Raw genomic sequence first — 8,263 nt, forward strand, 5'->3', positions numbered from 1 at the left:
TCAAAATTATATATTTGCAGTATATTTTAAATATTAGTATTTATTTATCTTTATCCTTTATCATTAATCTTTCCATACCGATACCTATACCGAAGCTAATGTATATTATTTCAGAATATGTGCGCAGTTATATAGGTCATTGTCGAAGATGTAATAACTATTAAACAGATTACAATACATAAATCTGACACTTAAATATTTAATAAAATATTTTATAATTCAAGGCTGTTGAAAACGGGTCGTTTTTTAGTCATTTTTTCGTGCATTTAGACCAAACGGAAAAAACAAATTTACCTGCATCCAGAAGTCCAATTTTAATTTTTAAAAAATATTTGAATTGCTTATTCTCTTTTCTAGGTTATGTAAGAGAAATGGAGTTTAGAATTTTTGTATTGTTCAATTAGTATATAGTACCAAATTAAGTGTTTTATTAAGAGAAATAGATTTTTGAATTTTTTTTTTCAAAATTCACAAATTCTTTATTGTAACTGAAAAAAAAAATCGAAAATCCATTTATCTTAATAAAAAAATTAATTTGGTACTATATACTAATATAAAAATACAAAAATTCGAAACTCCATTTCCTACATAACCTGGAAAAGAGAATAAGCAATTCAAAATAATATGTTTTCAAAAGTTTATTAAAATCGGGCTTTTGGTACTGGCAGCAATCCTCTTCCGCTTTTTGGGACTTTCTTGTTGAACCTTTTTTCATCGCAAAATTTAGTATCAGTCACATTTAACTTAACTATAGTTTATCTTTAATTACATAAAGCGTTCGGGGAACTCACGCACACTAATAAGTAATAACCATTGATCAGTCATTACACACGCAATCACACATCACTTACGAAAGATTAGAAGATTAGAATATTGCCTAAATCCAGCTCCTTCAAAATTGGACCACTTTCAACAGCCTTGAAAGCAGGGCCTTGCACCCAAATTATTCGAAACCCATAACATCCCTAAAAACCCTTAAAAAATAAAACATCCGAAACCCATATAGCCAATTAACCAAAACCCAAATAAAACATTCTGGTTAACCTGAAACGCGAATAATTTTTAGGAATTTATATATTATTATGAATAACAAAGTCATTTTTTTTTTTTTACTGACGATTATTGGGAGGCCAACTAGCTCAGCCCATCTAAAGTTGTATTTATTCAAGACTACTGAACACAGTGAACACCCCTATTAACCCATATTGTCCCGAATAATAACGGTTATTAAAACACGAACGTTTGTTAAATTTTTTATTCCGGTGTTTGAACACTCGAATACATCCAGCACCCAAAACCCGAGACCCGAAGAAATGATTCAAGTGCTAAGCCCAGCTTAAAATACACACTAAGTAGTATAAATACCAATAATTGGTTCAATAATTAAATTCAAGATAAAAAAGAAAATGAATTAATGTCAAACTGTTTTATATTTTTTTTTAGTCGGTATAACGTCGCCAATTGTTTTTTGTACTACAAAACTTGCATAAATAATATGATTTAAAATTGAATATATTTTTTTATTGTATACAATATACATATTATAAATTATAATAAATAAGTAAAATTATTAAGTTCGCGTCTCGCGTTTTATTGCCGTATAAGCCAAATTTTACAAAATTTACCACATTAGTTTTATCTACTATAAAAAAAAAATAGAAAGTTTATCAAAATTATAATCATTCCAGTGTCATAAAGACAAAAAAAACACTTAAGGTTACATAAAAAGAAATTAAAAAATATTAAAAAAAACGATTGAAAACGTTGTGTTAATCTAGACACTTTTACACGTAAAGATAAAACCACTGATTTCTATACTAAACTATATAGAAATCTGTGGGTCAAACATACGCCACCGTTCCGACTTCGGCTCTATGACGTCACACGCATATTTTCAAACGCCTGTATCTCATTGAATAATTAATGTTGAAGTGTGAGACCCACACCATATTTCTTAGATAATGGCATACTTTAAATTTAAGTAAACTTAATTTTAGTGTCGTGATGTCCTAAAGTGTCTTCAGTGATAGGTACGATCAGTTTTGGATTGTGTGCAACCACTCTCTGTCGTCGAATGGAGTATACTTGCCATGAGCTGATTACGGACAAAATTGAACACTTCATTAAAGTACCCGTTTTGCCTATACAATACGCTGGGCAATATATAATTATGTCACAGACCGAATTTTGCATATTTTTATAAGCAATTATCTACATGCAGTAAATGGGTTTTCATCAATCATATACTTAAATAAATAATATTACAAATTTTTACTTTGCATATTTTTGCACAGAACGTATACACTATAGGTATTAATTTAATTTAATTTTGTTTTTTCAATATCGAATAAATTGTATATTTTTTCATTTTAATTCATTTTTATTATCATTATATAATATAATATTGTAGTTTATTTTTTTTTCATAATTTATGTTTTGGATTTTATAACTTTTCAATAAATAAACAGCCGTATTAATTAAAAAATAGTTTGCATGTTTTGCATTTTTTTCTTGCATATTTTGAGTTTTTTTAGAACATGTTTGCATGCATTTTTTACAATTTAAATTGCATACAAATCCGGTCTTTAATATTATGTGTTTGCGCACGAAGTATATAAAACAATTGATATATTGCTATAGGCTAAAGCTTTATTACCCGGCGTTGCCCTGGGATAAATGAAACAGTGATGGCAATCCACCTTCAACGAATAGTAATAAATAACTTTATCGCACCAATTCCGAACAGAATTAATTAATAAAGAAATATACGATTATGATGTTAATATTGTTGATAGCAGGTCAACTAAATCGAAACAAGATTCAAAAGAAAATGAAAACATAGGTACTAAAAGAAAATAGTCAAAGAACTGATTATTATTGCCGATGTTTATGAAGTAAAATAAATGTATAAATATATAGGAAAATATATATTAAATATAAAAAAATCGGGTAAGAGGATGTTGCTCTGCTTTACAGTAGGTTACAAGTGGGACAATGTATAATGGATTGTATTAAACTTGAATGCAATGAATGCAATGAATCCAATGAGAAAAACGATTCTGAGCAGAGACGGTCAGTCAACCTATCATATTACCAAGTATAAAAGTATATTTGATGATATTATTGTGAATAAAGTAAATTATATATAACTTATTTACGTGGAACCTTGTTTTAAATTTTCAATCCTTAGCTGTAAAAGTTGAACATTTTATAAATTTTTAACTACGAAATAACTATTACATTTTTAATTTTGTATAACTTCGAACTTTAATAGCTTTTAAAAAAATTGTGCCTATGTATTTTTAATATTTTCAACTGCTATTGTAACAATATATCAGGAGCATTGCGTTACATTTTTCACGCTTTTTTGTCCAACAAACTAAATTTTATTGATATTTATAGAAAAAAAAACTAAAAAAATTAAAAACTGACAATGTCACTGAAAATGTCAATGAAAAGTTACTGTTGAAGAAAATCCAAGCACTTTTACTGTGCTAAAAGGTGATGACAAAAACAAAAAAAAAACACATCATTGTAAAATCAATTATGCATTCATCGCTTCGCTCAGAATCTAAAATTCAACAAAACTATATTTTTGTGGTAGGTATTTATGGTTTATACAGACATATTATTTATTTATAATTTATATACATTAAAATAATGTTATTTTTATTAATGTTATTAGATCCATATATTTAATTTTTAACGAATTTTGAACTCTATGTTCTCAACTATGGTACTTCGATGTTCATGATTGTTCATCAATTGAATATTGTTCCTTGTTTCAAATACGCCAGATTTTTGTCATTAATAATCATTAATAACTATAATAAAATCTTACTATTTTCATAATCGTTCCTAGCTACGGTTAGGAATTATATTTTTAAATTGTGTTTTGCATGGGAAAAATTCGAAATATTACGTTTTATCCAAATACCGTGATCAGTTCTCGTTTTTACCGGGAATTTCTGAGGGTTGTCTGATTTTGACTTTCGTTCGTCACACATATTATTATACACAATTTATATACGCATTTCCAGAAATACTGTGGATATACTTTTGATGTAGGTATGGAGGTCGGCATCACTCACCCTTTTCTCATCGAGTCTCGTTGATCGGATATCCGGCTACCGAACATTTTATCTTCATGTTTTCTCCAGCCACGGCCGTGATCTTGTTCATCGGTCTCACGTACGGATTACCTGCACCAGGTTGAATACAATAATTTTACGAACGTATATAGATTGAAGTATATAGAACAAACTAAATTGTATTGATATTTATAGAAAAAAAACTAAAAAAATTTAAAACTGACATTGGCCGTAAACAGTTCAAAAAGAATCAAAATATTTTCAAAATTGTATGATGTATAGAAAATGGTAAAGATAGACAAACTTATGAGGAATCTTGTATTATATTTTCAAATCTTGGATTTAAAAAGAAAATATTTATGAATTCTCAACTGATTTTTCCGTGTTTTTTCAATATTTGAACTTTAAATAAAATCTGTGACTAAGGATTTTTAATATTTTTCAAATGTCCTTGTAACAATATAGTAGGAGCCTTGTATTAAATTGTCAAGCTCTTTTACCCAACAAATACAGTTTTATTGACATTCATAGAAAAAAAAGACTAGGTAAGAAAATTGAAAACAGAAAATGTTCCTAAACACTAAACAGTTAAAAAAAAAAAAATCAAAATATTTTGAAAGTTTTATCGTATATAGAAAATGCAAATATAAAAAATCAGTGAAAATTTCATGTATATACTTTCATTTGTTTTGAAGTTACACCAAAAGCCAAACCAGATTTTGTCAAAAACCGATTTAGCGTAAATATTCCCGTTTTTCCATAATGTTTATGTTGTTTTCGCTGCGCTTTTGAAAACTATTGAGAATTTTAACTATTGGCAATTTAAAATGTTTACCTCCCGAATGCACCAACTAGATTCACTTTCCCATTAACCAAGATACTGTTGAAGAAAACCAAAGCAGTTTTACTGCCCCAAAACCGTGATGACAGACACAAAAAAAAAGTAAATAATAAAAAAAAACATAGGTACTTCATTGTAAACTAAACACATTCATCGCTCCACTCAGAGTCTAAAATACAATCAATACTTATAAATGACTATAAATTAATCAATTATAAAATATGTTAATAACATATTTGACGACCGCCCATCTAAACTTTATAAAAAAAAATAATAATAATAATAAAAAACGTTCAAAGATTACATTTAGCTAAAATCAGAATAATATTATTATAACCTAACTTAACTGTCAACCATCATAATCAAAAGAATTAATTGAAATTGAAAGATTTAAAAAATGATCGAAAACATTTTTGATTAAGAATAATTTGGAATTTACGAGTATAGACTAAAAACAGTTTATAAACTATGCTTTAGATAAAATAATTTTAAAGTTGAAACAATCATGTCTACAGACATCAATAAAATTCAATTTAAATGTGGAAAGTGTATACGAACAAATAATTACACAGGAAGTGTAGAACATGGTATTTAAAACTTTCAATATATTTGTAATTCATCTGATTTTAATAAAATATTAAATAAAATGATTAATACAATATATTTTGTTGAGGTTGACACGTTTGAAAACAAAAAATCCGACTGGTCGCTTGTAAGAATTGTTAGATTACAATTAAGAATTATCATGGTAAATCATCTCAAAGGAAATACTTAATTCCATCTAAGACTAAAAGGTTTTAATATTCTATACTATACAAGTTAAATCTAGGATAAAATACAACAGTATTATAATTATTTTCATTGATTAATTTGCCGTTTCAGAATTTATATATGTATTAAATTAAATTCTGTTTGTATCCATTCGAGCTTCATTATGTGTGCATTTGATTGTTCTATATCTTGTATTATTATAGTATTGTATAATTTTTGATATTGTATTATACCAGTTCCCTGTACCTGTTGCAATAAAACGTTTATAATATATTTTATTTTTAAGTATTGGATCACTCGTTCTGCGATTGAGCATTTAATAACACTGTATGAACTGTCATGTTTAATTTTGTATTTTTTCATTAAATCTTGAAATTAATGAATATTATAAAATTTTGTACCATTATCATCTGTCTGTAAAAATGTTGGATTAGCTTTTTTCCAATATATTAAACATTCCTTTTGTACATTATTTCACTGATTTATTTTTCAGCGGTTCCACATAATATTTACTATATGTATCCATAACAAATAATATAAATATGAAACTATAATTTTTTTTTAGAATGAGAATGCACATCTATTAAATCAGCTTGCCAGAGGTCGTCAATAAACCGTGTTACCACACTACGTCTAGGAAATATTTTTCTCACTGGTCGATGAAGTTCATTAGCTAATAGCTATACTCTCTAAAGTGGTCATTATACTATAATATTTCTTCCACGGAGTTCTTCTAAAATAGATATACTTTCATTATTAACACCATTATTACCCACACTTTGTGATGATGCCAAAAGATTTTGAAGAATTGATTGTATAAAATAAAAAAAAAATATGAATCGTATAATAAGTATTAAGTGATGCATACAATTATTATTGCAGATCTTGTATTACAAATTTAATACAAAGTATAATTTAAATCCCTTTTAAGGTTTACATACTTCCAGACTTAAGTAAATAACACACAAAATCAATGATTGTTCTAAAAATAGAACTATACCTACATATTATATATTTTTAAATTTTTAACTTAAGGTGATTCCTTAATCTTCATATTTTTTAAGTTATAATTTTTTTTATGGACAGCATGCATAGGTAAAATTTTGATTTCATATTTCGATACAAAGTACAAAACAATTTTCAAAAGAGTAGTTTCAGTTTAGATTAGCCAAGTTAGATAGTTAGTTAGATGATTTTCTATTGTTATTTCGAATAATATACAATTTAAATAATATAATAATAGAATGCGAAAATATTTGTCTCCAAAATCCTGAGCTTGTGGAGAAACAAAAGTTCTTAATGTTTCTTAATTTTAAAATAAACTTATCTACACCGTACTAAAATTCAAATACAAAATACGCGATAGGTCATAATGTATTAATGTAGTATACAAGTAAAGTTTAAAAAAAAAATCTAAAATTAAGAATTTTGTTTTAAATAAAATTATAGGGAAAAATAATTTTGTTAATAAATAATAAAGCTGTGCTGTACACAATAATAAATTAATAAATAATACACAAATCATCGTTTTAATTATTTTTTCGACGTATTATATTCATTTTTAGATTCTGAGCTCCTTACACAAACTACATTATCAGTTAAAAAATATTTAAAATATACACATAAGCATTTAAAGTTCAAGTTTTGACAACATTTATCAAATTGAATAATTACAAATTATTCTCTAGTTAAAAATGTAAAAATGTACAATTTTTATGGCTAAAAATTAAAAACTTAAAACAAAATTACAAGTAAGTAGTTGTTACTGTAACCAAAAAATCAAAAAATATATAAATAAAGTTTTTTTTTGGTTTTTTTAAATTCAAATTTGGACGAACTTAGATTCAAAGTAGAAAACATATTAACTGCAAGTGGATAAATAGGCAAGAAATCGTCAATAACGGGAATTTTATTTGTGATTTAAGTTAGCTCGAACATTATAAATTTTGATTTATTTAACTATAATTTGTAGAAACTGTGATTTGACCTATTGTGACTTAACTATGTTGTACAGTAGTAGGATAAAAAAGAGAGTTCTGGAACCCCAGCCTGCTGGCTCAGCCCTATACCTGATTGCTCAACCCGCGAAACCCGTTGCTCAACCCATATACATCTATACACCTCTGCTCAACCCATATCACATACGTACACGACATTCCCCCCGCTACCCCGCTCTTCAGATACCCCCACCATCAATCACGCACTTGTACGATAATCCCCCCGCCACTCTTCCCTATCAATTAGCCGCGGAAAATAATTTAAAAATTTTTTTGCCTAACCGGGATTCGAACTCGAACAGGTCGCTTCCCATACGACAACCACACCACTGCGCAACTTACTCGCTTATGATTAAAAGGTAAATTCTATCTCATTTAACTGGTGTTTACGACAATCGTTCACATACGTACGAGATGTATAATTTCCCCCACCACCACCACCACAACCACTATACCTTACAAAAGGCCGCCGCGAACGCGCGCGAGCCCGCCACCGCGTTATCATACCTATGTTATCAGTTATCACATCTATAAATACTTACATACGCACTTACGTACAAACA

This window comes from Metopolophium dirhodum, chromosome 6 (assembly GCF_019925205.1).
Source record: "Metopolophium dirhodum isolate CAU chromosome 6, ASM1992520v1, whole genome shotgun sequence".
Taxonomy (NCBI): domain Eukaryota; kingdom Metazoa; phylum Arthropoda; class Insecta; order Hemiptera; family Aphididae; genus Metopolophium; species Metopolophium dirhodum.